This window comes from Manis javanica, chromosome X (genome assembly GCF_040802235.1).
Source record: "Manis javanica isolate MJ-LG chromosome X, MJ_LKY, whole genome shotgun sequence".
NCBI lineage: Eukaryota > Metazoa > Chordata > Mammalia > Pholidota > Manidae > Manis > Manis javanica.
In genome coordinates this window covers 94303735-94321384 of record NC_133174.1, presented here as the reverse complement: position 1 = coordinate 94321384, position 17650 = coordinate 94303735, and the positions used below count along the sequence as shown (strand labels likewise).

The 17650-nt window shown below is 49.2% G+C and overlaps 1 pseudogene; it reads left to right on the top strand.

Annotated features, from left to right (window-relative positions):
- The first annotated feature begins 3095 nt into the window (after nt 1-3095).
- On the top strand, nt 3096-8601 carry LOC108397641 (nuclear RNA export factor 2-like; annotated as a pseudogene).
- Nucleotides 8602-17650: the final 9049 nt, after the last annotated feature.

Below are 17650 nucleotides of genomic sequence, written 5' to 3'. Positions count from 1 at the left end.
ATTCTTGAATCCAAGGACAATAATTTCTACCCTTCTTCTGACAGTATCAATCACTCTCTGGCCCCGTAATCCATCTGTGCCAGGGGGCCTGTAAAGCACAGCCATTCAACTTTAAGGCATACATTTTGGCAGGAACATTTTTGTACGACAGATTTTAAAAAGTGAAATGTCTGGGCCAAAGTGTGTGTGCATGTGTATGTGTGTTGGGGCTGGGGTCGGGGCTCCTCTGTGGCTTTGTATCCCATGCCAATCTCCTGTGAGACTCACAAAATAAGGATGTGCCTGCGGTACTTCGAGTCTGAATGACCTTGAGGAGGGAGCGCTGTGGCCCTGCTTGGACACCGACTTGGTTGGTCAGTCTGGGGATTGCTATAGCTGTTACTTAACTCCCTTTACACTTTCCCCTTAGTGACATTATTTCTTCATTAACGTTGGTTCTCGAAAATGTCTCTGACTCTTCCTTTGCACCACACGTTGACCATGTGCCCTCCATCCTGCCTTTAGTATTTGATGTTTTCCTGTCATTGATGGATATTCATGAAAGCAAGTTGGTTTCCTGGCATTCTCCAAGGTCACCAGTGAGGTTACCCCTTGTTGCTGTTTGTAACATGTTGATGGGCTTCAGACCATTGTTACATGGTTTTGAGCAGAGGGGTGACATGATTTGACCTATGCTTACTTCTGGGCTGAAGATGGATGGTCACAGAGCAAGGATGAAAGCAGAGGGACCAGTTGGAAGGCAGTATAATCCAGGAGATAGACAATGGCGTCTTGTCAGAGTGGCAGTAATGGAGGTGGTGAGGGGTTGCTAGATTCCAAAATACTCGGTAAGAGGGGCCATGGGAATTTCTGGGTCAGTTGGATGTGGAGTGTGAGGGCAAGAGAGCACTCGGAGCTGCCTCCAAGTCTTGGGGACTGAGCGAGTGACATTTCTGGGTCCAGTGCTCTATCCATGATGAAATGTGCTTCCAGTGCCACAAAGGGAAGGTCCCAAAGGCTGTGAGCAGCCGGATTATCCTGACAGTGGACCACACAGTGAGAGCAATGATTCCCCAGGGGAGTTCATCTGAGACCTGATCATAATGACTACATCGTGGAGGGAGTGATCAGCAGTGAGTGCTTGTTTACTCCTAAGTGTGCCCAAAGACAGCACAGATTAATTTATGTATGAAATGTACAACATATAAACTTAGAGAACCTTAAATATTAAAATGCAAAAGGAAGCTGGTTTCTAACATACTAAGTACCACAATCCTCCCTCAGCACAAACCACTAGTATTACTGTCTGCTGGTACACCATTTCAGTTCAATGTGTTACAAAGAAAGCACCCTTAGCAAATCCACCTATGGGAGTGAGAGCTGAGACTATCTCATTTCTGTAGATTCCAGAAAGCCTCCAAGTCTTTCCACATAGTGAATTAGATATGTTGGCAGGGACTTCTTGGGGTGGAAGGGTGAACAGCAACACAACTCCTAGGAGCGAATATGGGGTGAAATGCAAACAAGGTACTTTATAAGCACATCTCTGGCTGCCCAAAAAGCAGATGTCACAGCAAAGAGAGTTAATAACAGACAAAGAGAGCCATTACACAATGATAAGAGGAGCAATTCTGCAGGGATACATAATGATCCTAAATGTGTATGCACCAAACAACAGAGCCTCAAAGTACGTGAAGCAAAAACTGATGGAGCTGAAAGGAGACATAGCCATGCCCATAACTAAGCTGGGGCCTTCAACATCCTCCTCTCAGCAAGGGATAGAATTACTAGACACCAAACCAACAAGAATAAAGGAAATCTGAATCACACAGTGAACTAACAGGATTTACATGACATAAATAGAGCTTTCTTCCCAGCAACAGCAGAGTATAATTTCTTTCCAAATGTCTATGTAACATGCACCAAGATAGACTGTCTCCTGGGCAATCAAACAAACCTCAACAAATCAAAAAGAATTCAAACCACACAGAGTATGTTCTCTGACCATACTGGAATCAAGCTACAGATCAATGGTAGAAGGAGAAGAGAAGAATCCCTACATGCTTGGACATAGTAGTTGACATATCATTCCAGTTCATCCTTCTGTGCCTTGTTACAGAAGGGCTGAGGTTAGGAAGAGCTGTCTCCTGAGCTGAGTAGTGTTTCAGGCTGGGCAAAAGGAAAAGCTCACTCTGGATATTTCAGAGTACTGTTGAGAGCAAGGCTGGAGGAGGGAAACAGTGTAGGAGGCTGTTACAGCCTTGTACCACACCGGCAAAGGAAGTACAGCTTGCTGATTGTTAGTGGAATGACTTTGGTGGCCGATTGGATTTGGGAAGCTTGAGAGAGGTTGCCTCAAGGTATTGGTGTGTGGTTGGTGGAAAGGCCTGAGAGAAGGCAAGCTTTGGATGTTTTCCCGGCATGTGGCTACTTTTCGGTCTAACCAGCAGAGGCACACACCTCTCTTCTTTATAAATCCTCCTCTGTGTTTTAAAAGGGTCAACTGTTTTCCCTTCCCCTCCCCCTACTCACCACACTTTCCCCATGGTCCCTCCCTTGATAGTGCCATCTGTCAGGTAAGGCTCTTCTATCCTGACAGGCAGCTGGGTTTCTTTTCTGGGCTGTGGGATTGGTCCCTCAGGGCAGGTTGTCACTTTGCTTGCCCTACCATGATGTTATCCTAAGACATGCGTAGTGATTGGTAAGGGGACTACTGATGTGTCTTCAAAATTATATTTTTTGTTCCCGTTTCCAGAACGCAATGACAGTGGTAGTTCACCTCAAGGAAGAAAGATAGGAGGAGTTCTTTCCCAGGAAATTTTCACAGGAGGGATGCTTATTATGAACACGGTGGATATGAGCCTCAGCCTTTGCACCACCAGAAGGGTGATGGAAACGTGATGAGGGCTGTCCAGTAACCTCCAAGAAAGATAGAAAGTGACCTGACAGCTTGGTGTGCATGTGGCAGCCCCTGAGACTATGCAACCCTTTTACTCTCTATGATCTTTTTCTTGTCTCACTGGTAAGCTGAAGAAAGCTAGAAGAGGAATGTGCAATCCTAATTGTAGCCCTGGTGTCAGAGAGGCATGGTTGAACAGAAGGTTTTTTCAATGTTCATGGCCACCCTCCTCTCCACTGCCTCCCCACTGCCTCTCCACAACACTCCCTATACCACGGAATGCAGCAGGAGGACAGTGAAATGGCACAATGAACCCCATATCCACATTACTGTGTGGCAAGATAAGAAACCTCTGAAGAGAGAAATTGGGAAGAACACACAAGTTGGAACTCCAGGGAGTTGGCTGAAGATCACAGTGAGTGTTCTGACAAAGTCTGCACTAGATAGGTTAACCAGGAACCTTATAAAAGGAAAACCACTTTAAACACCTAAAACAATTATTTGGAGGAGAGCTCTCAAATGGAGAGAAAGAGGGTCTGAAAAATCTGTTCTTGGCACTACAGGAAGAAATCACGCCAGTGGTCTCTTTTTAGAAGCCCTTTACACTGTGTTGGGCCTGTTCCCCAGCCTTAATACTGTGCTTTGTCTCCTCTCTCCCATCCCTTTTTTATACCCTTAGATTCCTTATGGGATAAAGTATGACCAGACCTGGCTAATGAGTTCACTCCAGAGCCACTTCAGTGTACCCTTCACTCCAGTGAATGTACAAGATATGGTGAAACCAGATGAGTGGGCACAGGGAAGGGGAGAGAGCTGGCTTCCAGGGGCCATTGGCCTCTGACACTGTTGCTTTCAATCTCTGTAGTTCCACAGTGTGAAAAATCAGGCTCGGTTCTTTGTCCAGGTTGGTAGCACTGCCTCTGCATTGAAGGATGTCAGTGACAAGATCTGGAATGAGGACAGGCAAGAGGTATGTGTTGAGGGTAGTACCTGTACCTAGTTCCAAGGCAGAACAGGCCAGGGACTGGTTGTTGTCTTTGGAATTAGAGCTCCTGGTTTATATTGCCCGAGCTCTCCTTCCAGCAGATACCTGTCTTTGGCCGTCCGTCCACTGTACCGTACTCTGTGCAGAGTAAGTTGGAGTCAGAAGAAATGGAGCGACTAAAGGTAATGCTGACTCAAGGCACATTGGGTGCTCACACCCAGACTCACCTCTTCTCCCCCGAGCCCCCAGTTGCCAATCACTGCCACACCCTCAGAGTGGCTCTCTCCATCTCTCTCTGCAGTTGATCATGAGCACATGGTATGATGTCTCCCAGAAAGCTCTTGACCTCTAGAGACTCCCCTTTAACCTAGACATAGAAGACAGCAGTAATTCTAGGGCAGGTGAGGGCAAAGGGCTCTGCCTGAGAGGGAGATGGAGGGGTGTTAACTTGGGGAGGGCCTCAGACTCCTCAAAGCCTTCTGATTCCCTCCTCTCGGCTTCGTGAAGACTTGGTGGGCCATGATATCGATATAATCCTGGATTGAAGAAACTGCATGACTGCTACCCTGCAGAGCATTACAGAGAATTTCCCTGAGGTGACGCCTTAGGCCCAGTGCTGGTATCATGGTAGGGGACAGAGGGTGAATTTTTCTCCAGGCCTGAGATAGCAATGGTCACTCTAACTCTTCTTCCTCAAAAGCTGTTGTCCTTGAACTTGCCCTACAATGGATTGTACCAGCTGGATGGACTGTCTAACATTATACAGATGGTCCCCAGAGTCAAGATCCTGAATCTCTCCAAAGATGAGGTCATCAGAGGGAGCCATATCAGAGCTGGGTTTCAAGTGGGTGGTGGCGCTCAGCAGAGTGGTGACAGGAGCCAGGAGAAGGTACCCGTCAGGGAAGGAGGAGGCCAGTGGGTGTCTCTCTTTCTCTGGGACTCTTTTTCCAGTGTCCTCCACATTTTTCCCAGCAAAAGTCCACCTGGGAGTTGGGCAAGATGAAAGGGCTGAAGCTTGAAGAGATATGACTGGAAGGGAACCCACTGTGTGAGACCTTCCCAGACCAGGCCACCTACATAAGGTCGATGACAACCACTGTCACCCTTCCTGGAGGTCTTTTCCCCTGGTAGCCTGAATGGCCCCGAGAATGCAAGTGCCCAGGAAGTTGCATCCCTGTCCTCTGGAAGGATCACAGCCCCTAACCCCTCCTCTCTCGGTGTCCCTTCACCTGTGAGGCCTTTCCTTCCTCTGACCTGCTCACTGGTTCTCCTGGGTTGGGATTTGTTTCCTGACTCTGCATCTAGCTGCCTCTTGTACATGCCCACAAGAGTGTGGGGCAGGAGTCAAGGCTCCCCCTGCTCACCAGGACCAGGACTGACCAGCTTTGGTCCAGATTCTGGTGCCCTGGGCTGAGAAGGGCCCTCCAGCCCAAGGCCTCATGCTGAGACATGCCTTCCAGCATCTGTGCTGATGTGGGGCTTCCCTCCCCTGCCCTGAGAGGGCTCCTCTTTCCTGTGGTCTAGAAGGGTCCCCCACTCTAATCCCAGGCTGACTCGAGGGTTGCCTGCCCCTTGATGAGGGCCCAGTGCCAGCCGCTAGGCCCTCCTTGGGACAAACCAACGTTCCTTGAGTCCAGTGGCCACAAGCAGGCTGTTGCCAGTGAGCAGCGGGCTTCCCGAGGCAGGAGTGCAAGGCGGAGGCAAGAGGGTGGAGGAGACAGAAGAGCAGGGCTGTCAGGGGCACGGCCCCTCCCACCACAGGTCACATCATCCCGCCTGGTCCCCCAGAGGGGCTCCTGGTGGCCCAACACAGGTATGTTTACTCAGTCAAGGAACTAAGACAGGCACAGGTTCACAGGGACCATTGGGAGAGAAGGTGGTGATCCTGAAAGGGGGCCACAGACCCTGTACCCCATGCAGATCTGGAGCCTGACCCTTTACTCCTCTTGGGCAGGGTCTCCTACCCCTGTATATGCCTGCAGGACCAATACTGTGGGCGCCCTGGTCCTCACACAATGCTGGTCCCCAGGGAGGTGGCTGAGTCCCGGGCTCCCACCTCATTCCCTCTCCTCTCTGGGGGCTTCAGAGGCCACCTGGAGAAAGGAAGGGAGGCAGGGAAGGAGAGGTAGCCTGGAGCCTCGGCTCCAGATGTGGCTCCTTGTGGCCCTGGAGGAGAGACCCAGGGCTGTCTAGGTGGGAGCTGCCCAGGAGGAAAAAGAGGTAGGAGGGCAAGAGGAAGACAGAAAATGGAAAGAGGCTTGGCAACCTGGAACTGTCAATCCCTTATTCCTATTTTTGGCTTTGAACAATGCCATTAGGAATTGCTTCCCCCAGTTCTTGCACCTGGTAAGGTCCTACGTTCTCCATCATCTCCTCCTGACATTGACGACCACCGTCCCTGCCCTCGAGCCATTTGGGCCTTGCCTGGATTATATGTTTGTGTCACACCCTTATACACCTTAGGGAACATGAGCTCTTGAAAGGTACATGAAAATGTCTATACAACACACATACAGAGCACACACATAGACAAAAGTTGCATATGATAGAGACTTTCCAGGGCTCCGTGATGAAGACGGCTACTGTAATCCTGCCTATGGAATTCACAGGGCCATTTCACACCTGACCTCTGACCCTCACCCTCTCCTGGGCCCATCCTTTCCCCTGATCATCCCAGGCCAGCTCCTTGGTCTCCACTGCTGACTGCCTCTTCTCTCTCCAGGATGGCCAGGAGTTACCCCCAATGCTTATCACTGACATTCACAGATGCTACTTGAAATAAGCCCTGCCAGGTGAGGAACAGGATCCAACAACATTTGGGGTACTGCAAGAGAGGCTTTATCAGCCCCATAGTCTCATCTCAAATGGAATCTTCTTTGGTTACAGGAAGACTTGAAAGGATCTGATCCACTGAAGAATCTGATCCTGCCATTCCTGAAGCTGTAAGTACCCCTGGGACCAGGAGGACAGGGTGGGCAGGGACAGGAGGGGCCTCCCAAGCTCAGGAATATTCAGTGTGTCCTTGAAGTCCCATGTGGGGTCCAGACCACAGAGACAGACTGTCCTCTTTGCTCCCCCACAGGTATTACATGATCTATGACTCTGGAGACCGACAGGCACTCCTGGGCGCTTACCACATCGAGGCCTGCTTCTCCCTGACCATTCCCTTCAGCTCTGAGGCCCCAGCCCTGTGAGTACCGCGGCTCATACTCTGCTCCTGGGCTGCGAGGCTCCCCAGCACAGGAGGCCAGCTCCTGGGAACACCCACCTGGCCAGAGCACCAACCTCTTCCTCTTTTTCTCCTAGGAGCAGCTTGTGTGAGTATGCCAAGGACATCAGGAATATAAAAGAGCTCAAGGACCCCTGTGCGTGTGTGGTGGGCAAGACTGGAGGGGCCATGGGGTGGGACAGGCTGGTCATGGACCCAGGGTGTGGCCTCCACAGCCATGGTTAGCTTCTCCTCCCCCACAGGTCTGAAGGTTCAACTGCTGAAGCACACACAGCCTGAAGTCCTGCGCTCCCTGTGAATGTTGCTGAAAACTCAGCATGACCTCAGCTCCTTAGTGGTGGACAGGTGGCTCCATATGGTGAGCATCTGCCCCCTCCCTGGGGCCGGCCCGGGAAGCCTCAGGTGGGTGGGAGGTTTGGATGGTGCTGAGCACATGGGCACTTCCCTTTCAGGAGACCATGATCTGCTTCTCTGTCAACAGGGTCTTCAAGGAAGGTGATCATGTGCAGGGACCCCTCTGAAGATGTCCGATGCTCCCTCCCGCTGACCGGGCTCTCTCTCAGAACTCTCCTAGCTTCCCTGACCCTTCCCTGTCCTTCCTATTCAAGCTGTTGTTTCCCGCCCCCACTCTGCCCCCAACCATCCAGGTCTGACCCGCATCCATGGCTGTCGGGCCCCCACAGCTTAGACACCAGCGACACAGGCCATGCGAGTTTGCTGGCTCTCATCCTAGGTCTTCACCCTGTGACTTCGGGCCCAGTACATAACCTCCCAGTTTCCTTGTTTGCACACTGGGGCAAACTGAACCCACCTCTTGGGAAGCTGTGAAAAATGAATTAAATGGGCTTGTGAAATGGTTGTCACAGGGCGTGGCACACTGTAGGGGTCCTAGTTGCACCCCCCTTTCATGATGCCCTGACTCTCAGAGAACGTTTATCCCCTTCAGCGGCAATACCAAGTCTGACCCTGACTGGGGGGAACTCTGTGAGAGCATGGAAAGTATGTGGGCCTCTATGGGGTTTTGTTGTTTATTGCCTTTGAAGTGGAAGGAACGTCTCAGGACTCAAATCCAGGTCAGTCTTAGTCGAAAGCCCAGGCACTGCCTTTTGCCATCTTCTCTCTGAGACTCGGGTGATGGCATGGACCTCTGAAACGTGGATGCCCACGCAGTCTGATGTGAGCCTCCCTTTTTAGTAATCCCTTCAATAGCTTGGTCTTTCTTGAAAGGTTTTATGATCATCTCACAGGGTAAAAGCAAAAGCCTCAAGTGGGCCTTCCTGCAAAGGCATACAAGGAACCTGATTTTCTTGGGTATCTACTAGAGAAGTGCTCTCAAGCAGCAGTTAGCAAGTTCACCACTTGCCGTGCTCAATTCTATACTGCAAAAGCTGTCTCAAGCATGTGCGAAACCATTCCATGTTCCATAATTGTGTCCAGTTTGCCATGCTGCAAATTGATGGGAGAAAGGGTAAGAAGCAGAGATTGGGAGAAGACTTCATGCTGGGATAGCCATTGCTTGGTGACCTGCATTCAGCTCTCTACACCATAAACATTGCTGCATAAACCCAAATGCTGTCCTCACACATAGAATATGCAGCTATGGATCCGAGGAATTGGTGATCCCGTCAATCAGTGTCCTTGCCTCTGACTAGTGACCACACAGTTACGTCAGTATCCTTTCCTTGCTCTTTATAGATGTTTCCTCACCATTTGGTATTACTGGGGAGAACAAAATATTCAGTGCCACAGCAAAGCTGGGGGCTTTGTTATACTTATTATTCCTGAAAATAACAAACAGGTCCTTGAACACTGGCAGTCTATGGGGGCATCTATAACCAGAAGATTAAATGAACCAGACTGACTCTACCTCTAACCTTGCCACATCCTTTCCTCACCACCCTTATAACAGACACCGCTTTGTCAGTTGGTGTTGCTTAAACCAGGCATTGCTAAAGTACTAAGAGTCTCCACTGACTGAACAGCAACTGTGCCAGGCACTGTGCCAAGCACTTCATGGGAGGAACTCGGTTACCCTTCATGCCATGCCTGGCTAGTAAACAGTGTCATTTCTCTTTTTATGGATGAAGAACCTGAACAGCAAAATGAGTGCCATGTGCCCAAGGTAGTACAGAGATGAAGCTGGGAAACCAACAATCAAATATATCTCGACTAATTTACAAAACTAGGGGCGAGATACTCCTATTAGTTGTGAATGTGCTATGGATAAATTCTAAGCTGTTTAAGAAACTCACATGCCTGTGTCATTTCATAACAATTTGAAGTCCTAGTTGAGACTCCAAGTGAGATTTTCTGATCTTTTGCAAAGATGAAACAGGCGTGAAATTGTCTGAGTGTCTTTACACCCAATTTCCCACGTCCAGCAAGTGCGCTCTACCCATGCGTCATTCCGGGTCAATACACCCTGAAGAACTGGGAGAACGTTACAATGCAAGGACCTGCAAATGCTGAGTGTACACCTCGAGATGTGGCTGTTGCTCTTTTGAACCCACTTCCCTTAAGATCTTCACACACAAAGTTGTTCACTCATTGCCATTCTGACCTTATCCCTCGTATGGGATTGTAAGTCCTAGGAGGACAAAAACTCTCTTACTCATCTCCCATGTGTCCTACACAGACTCTTGGGCTTAAGAAGCTCTTGACACATGTCAGCTGAATTGAAGGAATGCTTTGCTCTTCCTCAAGTGTCTCTCCCATTTCTAAATTAGTAGGTCTAGGCTGAGTCCTGAGAATTTTTATTTCTCACAAGTTCCCCAGTGATGCTGATGTGGAAGGTCCAGAGACCGCATTTGGAGAACAAATGATCTTAAGTAAAAGTCCTGTGGATTACTCCATCGGTTTCCTCTCAAGATGTCAATATTTACCAGTTTCCAGGAAACAAAGATTCTGCACAAAAGAGACCCAGGAGAAAGGCGCTGGAGACAAACACTTAGTCACACGTCGCAAAGGGAGAGAAACGGTCACACATATACACCATCACTTTGCAAGACCATGATGCAAGAACATCCCTTGGCCTCACTGAATCTGAACCCCTGGGGTTGGGGCCCAGGAAAACGCACTACCCACTAACGGGATTCTCTGAGACCACACCGCAAAAAGAGCTGCTGCATATATTCACAAATAATCATCCAACGCCTGCGCCAAGTCCTGCACGTTGTCCTAAGTTCTCCTCTTTTCTTATGGAGCCGTAACGTCTCCTACACGACCTCAGAAACTTGTCTTTTCCTCTCAGTGTCCTCATTTACAGGATGTATTTCCACCATGTATCATGCTCCAGTTCTGCCCTGGGCCCTGCCATCAAGTTACCTTTCTTCTTTCCCATAAGTGCAGCTGCTACGGTGAGACCTCCGTGTTGTAGTTTTTTCAATTCTTCTGGGCCATTGAGATAAAATTCACATATGACACTGTCTAAGTTTAAGGTGGCTTACAACATAATTAATTGATACATGTATATATTGTGGGACGATTACCGCAATCAGGTTAGTTAACACATCCATCACCTGGCATAGTTACATTTTTTTCTACGGAGAGAACTTTTAATATGTTCACCCTTGGCAACTTCCAAATATACAGTACAGTATTGTTAACTAGAGTCACCATGCTGTACATCATATCTTCAGAACTCATTCATCTTGTAAATGGAAGTTGGACCCTTTGGCCACCTTTACTCATTGTCCCTACACGCCACTCCACCCCAGCCCCTGGCAACCCCAATGTGCTCTGTTTCTCTAAGTTCAGACTTTCTTTAGATTCCACACAAAAGTGAGAGCATGCAGTATTTACCTTCCGTGTCTGGCTTATTTCACTAAGCATAATGCCTGGAAGTAGGCTCATCCATGTTTTCACAAATGGCAGGGTGGCCCCCTTTTTCTGTGACTGAGTAATATTCTGTGTGTGTGTGTGTGTGTGTGTGTGTGTGTGTGCATGCTCATGTGTGTGTTTGTGGGATGCAGAGAAAATTTTTTATTATCCATTTGTGTGTGTGACATCTTTTTGCTACTCATTTATCCACCAAGAGACACTTAGGTGGTTTTCATGTGTTGGCTATTGTAAACAATGCTGCAGTGAACGAGGGAGGGCAGGTACCTCTTTGAGATTGTGGTTTCATTTCCTTCAGATACATACCCAGAAATGGAAGTGCTGGATCATATGGCAGTTCTGCTTTTAATTTTTTGAGGAACCGCCATACCTGTTTTCATAGTAGGTGTACCAACTTACATTCCCGTGGATGTGAACACATAGGGTTGCCCTTATCTCCACATCCTCTCCAAAACTTGTTTTGCGATAGTAGCCACTTGAACAGGTGTGTCTCATTGTAGCTTTGACTTGCATTTCCCTAATAACTAGTGATGTTGAGAAGCTTTTCACTTATCTGCTGGTCATTTCAATATCTTCTCTGGAAAAATGTCAATCCAGGTTCTTTGTCTACTTTTAATTCGACTGTTTGCTTTTAGGGTATTGAATTGTATGAATTCCCTGTATGTCTCGGATATTAACTCCTTATCAGATATATGGTTTGCATTTCTTTCTCTGGCTCTGTAGGGTGCCTTGGAATTTCACTGATCATTTCCTCAGTTGTGTGGAAGCTTCTCAGTTTGATGTAGTCCTACTTGTTCACTTTTGCTTCAGTTGCTTGTGCTTTGGTGTCATATCCACGAAATCATTCCCACAACACATGTATTAAGCTTTCTCCCTACATTTTCTTGCAGGAGTTTTATGGTTTCAGAATTTACATTTAAGTCTCCAGTCCAGTTCACGTTCAATTCTGTGAGTGGTGTAACATAGGGGTGCAATTTCATTATTTCCACAAGATCATCCACTTTCCCCAGAACCATTTATTGAAGAGACTATCGATTCCCCTTCCTGTATTCTCAGCTCACTGGTCAAAGCTTAGCTGAGCATGTGTGTGGGGGCTTATTTCTTGGATCTCCCTTCTACCCCATTGGTCCATGTGACTGTATTTATGCCAATACCCGCCATTTTGATTACACACTTTTGTACTATCGTTTGTGATCAGGCAGTGTGATGTCTCCAGCTTTGTTCTTCTTTCTCAGGGTTGCCTTGGCTCTTTTTGAAGAGGATCACTCTGAACACTTTGCCATATAGTTTGTAGCTTTGCATTCTTTGAGGGTCAGTCACTGAAGTTTTACTGGTTTCCTTGGGTGGTGTCATGTTTATGTGATTCTTGATTCCGTGCATTGGTGCTTGCACACTTGGGTAAACTACCCCGTCTTCCAGACCACAGGTGCACTTCAGCAGGGAAGCCAGATAAGCTTGGGGTGCTGGCTGGGTCAGCATGTAGCATCCTCGGGCGGGGAGGGCTTGCTCCGGGGGCTATAGCTGGGTGAGGTCATTGCTCATGCTCTGAGGCCAAAGGAGTGCTGCTGGCTGGTCTCCACACTTGGGTGAGCCTGCTGGCTGGGCTCCACCTTCAAGCAGTGCCACTGAGTGTGGCTCCTGCGTAAGTCAGGCCACTGGCTATGCTCTGCAGTCAGTTGGGGCCACTAGCTGCTCTCTACAATCACTGCGGCCGGGCAAGGTCACAGGTTGTATTCCCTGACATGGTTTTGCCACTGATTGGACTCTGCAGGTGAGCAGGGCTACAGGCTGGACTCCACAATTACTCCTCTGTAGGTGGGGTCTCAGGCTGTTCCTTCATGGTCCCTGACTGGATGGTGCCCCTGGCTGGACTCTGCATTTAACAATGGCCTCAGGCAGGCCTTCATGGTCAGATAGGGCCTCTGTCTGTGCACAGTGGTCAGTCAGGGCTGCAAGTTGTGCTCAAGGTTGGGTGAGGACACAGGGTGTACTTGGCAGTCTGGTAGGCCGCTGGGCTGTGTGCGCCTCTGTCGGGCAAGGCTGCTGGCTGGGCTGCCTGCCTCATCGAGGCTGCAAGCTGCATTCCATGACTGGACACGGCCACAGGTCTAGCTCTTGTACAGGGTGGGCATGTAGGCTGGGCACTGCAGCTGGGTGGTCTGCTAAGTCTGAGTCCATGACCACCCAGAGACATGGTACGGGCTGCCTGTTTATGTGAAGCCAAAGCTATATTTAACAGTAGGGCAGGGCTGCTGACTTGACTCTCTGCCCAACCAAGGCTGTAGGATGTGCTTCACTGCTATGCGGGTTCTCTGGCCAGGGTTCCTGGTCTGGAGTGTGTGGGGTGACGGGGCATGGGGTTGGGGTGGGGGAGGCCACAGGCTATTTTCAGCCCTTGAGTAGGGCTGTGAATTTCCTTTCTTGCCCAGGCAGGGTCAGAGAAGGTGCTTCACAGCCCATATGGCTCACTGGCTGGTGACCCTAATCAGGCAGAACTATGAGCCAAGCTCCCTGGGGGGATGTGGTCACCAGCTCCATTCCACAGATGGGCAGAGCCACTGGCTAGGATCTCTGCTTAGGCACCACTGCAAGAAGGAATGCAGTCGGCCGAGATGTGAGTACTAGTAGTTTTAAGCTGTGCTCCCTTTCTGCATCTCTCCCTGAACCCTGGTGGTCCACCTGTGTAAAGTTGTGCAAGACACAACTGGGCCTCCTGAGAAGCATCCCTCGGCGCTGGGGAAGGTGGAACGATCACCTTTGGCTCTTTTTCCCCGTGGAGAAACCGTCAGCCCAGGGGAATCCCTCTCAAGGCAGTGCTTTGTCAGCCTAGGCGAGGGGCACTGTGATCCGAGTGTAACAGCTTCTCTGACCCTTCTAATGTGGCCCTTCTTCATCTCTATGGTTCATGTGAAACTTCAGCCTCTTCCCAGCGTTCTGGGATTTTCACAATGTTGTCTTGTCTACGGACGGTTGCTAGTGGTCTTCCTTGAGGGGGACTGAAGTCAAGCATGACCTGTGTCACCATCCTGGTGATACCATTCCTCCAGATTTCTAATTAATGCGTAGATTGATTCAGGGCCCTAAATCTCAACACTCTTAGTGAGCTTTTTGGAAGAAAATGTCCCTCCACACCCCGGTTGGACAAGCAAGTGAATCTACTGTCCGAAAGCATATCCCCATATTAAATATTTTTAAAATTCAGGGTAAAACGACTCCAGATGGGCAACTGTTTTCTCATCTCTGTATCAGTATTCACTTACCTGCTACAAGTCTCTCATCTCCTGTTTCCCTATGCATGCAGCTTGGGAGCAAGGGATCTGAAAGGGTCAGGAAGACTTGGACATAAGGTAGCAGGCACACGACAGCTGATTTCAAATACTGGAGGAGGGTTGAACTATACTGTGTGAATCTCCAGCTCACAGGCCAAGGATAAAGAGTATTCTTGTGTACTCTCCTTCCTTGGACCACCACTGAGAATGGACCAAAAAAGTCTCAGCAAAATGATTATATTATTTATTATATGGCTACGTTAGAAAGGAAAATAAACTGTGAGAAGCCGCAAATGTATGCCACTTCATTAAGTCTAAGGAACGGCAGAGACATCCACTGCACAAAGTTAAAAGTGGCTTATCCTTTGGGGATGCAGGACTACACACATGAAGGACTTCAATTGTCAGATCACGGACAGCATCTGCCAGCTGCAACTGATGCATCAGTAGAAAGTTTAAAAATGAATGTAAGAGAACACTGACTACCCCTGACCTCTTATCCAGGGAGTAGGGATGAGAAGATTTCAGAATATGCCTCAAATCTCTGCAATGTGAAAGGTTTACAGAGGGCAAGCTCCAAACCAAGGCATTCAAGCAATGTTGAAATTTGCTCTTGGCAGGGGACATCCATCTTACGATGTTTCAGCATCCTCTTTCTCCTGCTGGATAGCTGGAGGGAACACGAACACACACACACACACACACACACACACACACACACACACACACACACACACAATAACTAAGAAGTTATTTTCCTGAGGTTAAGTTCACATTCTTCAGAAAGAGCTCTTTGCCAAATCATGAAACGCTGCCATAGCTGCTTTAAAATTTAGAATGCCAAGGCACTAACCACGAATCCTAAGTTGTGTGTGTGTGTGTGTGTGTGTGTGAGTGTGCATGTGTGTGTGTGTGTGTGCGTGCGCGCATTCATTACGGTGCACCTGAGCATTCATTAGAATCTACATCAACTGTTGCTTTTTTTTCCTTCCATTTGAGAGAGACAGCTTTATGCTGCTGCCATTTTTTCCAGTAGAGTAATCGGAAACCTAGAAACAAGTGAAACATTTTCCTCAGATTTATCTATCTCTATGTAATTCAAGAGTTGCACCCTTTCAGACAATTTTAACTAGCTTTGGAACTCCCAAAACAACACAGATATGGCAAAAAGTACCACTCGGTTTTGTGAATCTCCTTGGAGGAAGGAGCGAGGAGATGAGGATGTGACCACTGTCACAAGGTGCTGTCATTATTCCAGGTTTGTCCAGCAGAGACATTAGTGAGGTCATGCCAGACCCCCAGACCCGGGCCCCCTGACCCTGTCGGAGCCCTCTTTGCTTCGCGGGGGGATCGCCGGCTTGCCTCGCCTCGCCTGCCTTTTCCACTGCCCTCATCCTGACGGTGAACGTCCCTGCTTCCCAAGGTACACTCACTGCCCCCACTGTAATAGGAGCCTCTACAAGAAGCAGAAACTTGTTGCGCATGTAGCTTTGAGCGTCTGCAACACCGAGAACCCATCCCAAGGAGCCGCGACCAGTTCATCAGCTCTCTATAGCCAAAGGAGCCTAAATCCTCTGTGGCAACCAAGCAGTGGGTTCGAAGCCGTACTCACTGTTGTCTGTTCCAATCTTTGGCCAGGTCACGGAGGAGGGGTGCTCATAGAAGAGGTGGGTGCGTCAGGGCCCTGCACACCCACAGCTGGGCATTTCTGACAGTGGTGCTCTCCTATGTAAAAGCCACGTTTCTGATGTTCTCAGCCAGAGAGCGTGACCAGTCAGTCAGGGGATTGTGATCAGAGGAGAATCTGCGGAGGCTATGCATCTTCCTCGCTGCGGACCCTCACACTTTGCTTGGTCCTCAGGAGACCCTGGGCAGCTGTCTATAGACTGAAGTAATAAATCCGCGCTAGGGCAGAAATTTTGCACAGCAGCGCCACCCAGTGTCTCCTTTGGGGGAGGAAAGTGAAGATGTGGTGGTTACTAGAAAGGACCAAATGTTCAAGATCATTTTCTGGATGCTCACCCAGAACCTTAGAGCATGAAGGTTAATAGGCAGACAGGACTTTGGCTTTCGCCTGTGTCCCATATTTTCCACATGGCTTGTGTGTGCTGGTGGAGATCTACATAAATCAGCAATCACTCTCTGACAAGGATTTCTCAAGCTATCCTCACCTCTGTTCCCTTTTCCAGGCTCTGGTAGCATGCTGAGGTAATTTATATGTGCTTTGTATGTTTGTTGGAGAAACTTTTAAGATGGAAAGACGTGGTCACTCAACAAATAGTTCTCATTGAGTACATACAATGTCCCAGGCTTTAAATACAATAAACTCCAGTGTTTCCACCACTCGGATTTGAATGCTGTCAACATCTGGGCGTACTTACCTTGCCTTTTCTCTTTAGGGAATAAAAACCTTACAGAAGAATTGATGTTTCCCTGACCTGCACGCACTTCTGTTCAGCCTCCCACCTTGTGCACATCCTATCCTGACTGCGAGGAGTAGTTTCTAGCTTGTTTTCTGATCGTGACAGATCTATGGGACCTCCGTTTCCAGGTGCAATATGGGCCATTGTGTGGACCAGTGCTCCAGGTATAAGCCTGAGGTTGCACACACTTGGGGTCCACAGGAAGGCCCAGGCACCCACCAAACCCTCCCTAGCCCAAGCTTCAAGCCCTAGCTTGAACCTATCTACCTTGAATCCATTGGCACTCATCAAGTGATGATGTGCCAGTCACGGTGAGAACCCCAAGGTTCCCACGGTAACCCTCAACTCCCACATTCTAACCTCCACAGTGCCCAGGCTCTGGGAAGTAGCTGTCATGACACCATTCCTCTGGCCCAGGGCCAGCCACTAGGCCAACATTCCTTGAGTCAAGGGGCCAGAAGTGGGCTATCTCCAGTGAGCAGAGGGCTTCCTGAGGCAGGAGTGCAAGGCAGAGGCAAGAGGCTGGAGGAGACAGAAGGGCCGGGCTGTCAAGGGCACGGCCCCTCTCTCCACATGTCACATCATCCCGCCTGGTCTTCCAGCAAGTCCCTACATTGCCCAACATGTGTATGATTCCTCAGGCAAGGAACTAACTAAGACAGGCACAGGTTCACAGGGACCATTGGGAGAGAAGGCGGCGATCCTGAAAGGGGACCACAGAAACTCCACTGCACGCGGTGCTAGGGACTGACACTTTACTCCATCTGGGCAATGTCTCCTGACCCATGGCTGTCTCTGGGGCCATCCATACAGGTGCCCTGGTCCTTGCACAATGCTGAACCCCCAGTGAGGTGTTTGTGCCCTGGGCTCCTGCCCCATTCCCTCTTATCTCCAGAGCATTTGGTGGGGGCGGGGGGGGGGTGACCTAGAGGAAGGCAGGGATGGGGAGGTAGGCTGGACCGTACCTACAGATGCCGCTTCTTGTGGCAGTGGAGGTGGGACCCAGGGCCATCTAGGTGGGAGCTTCCC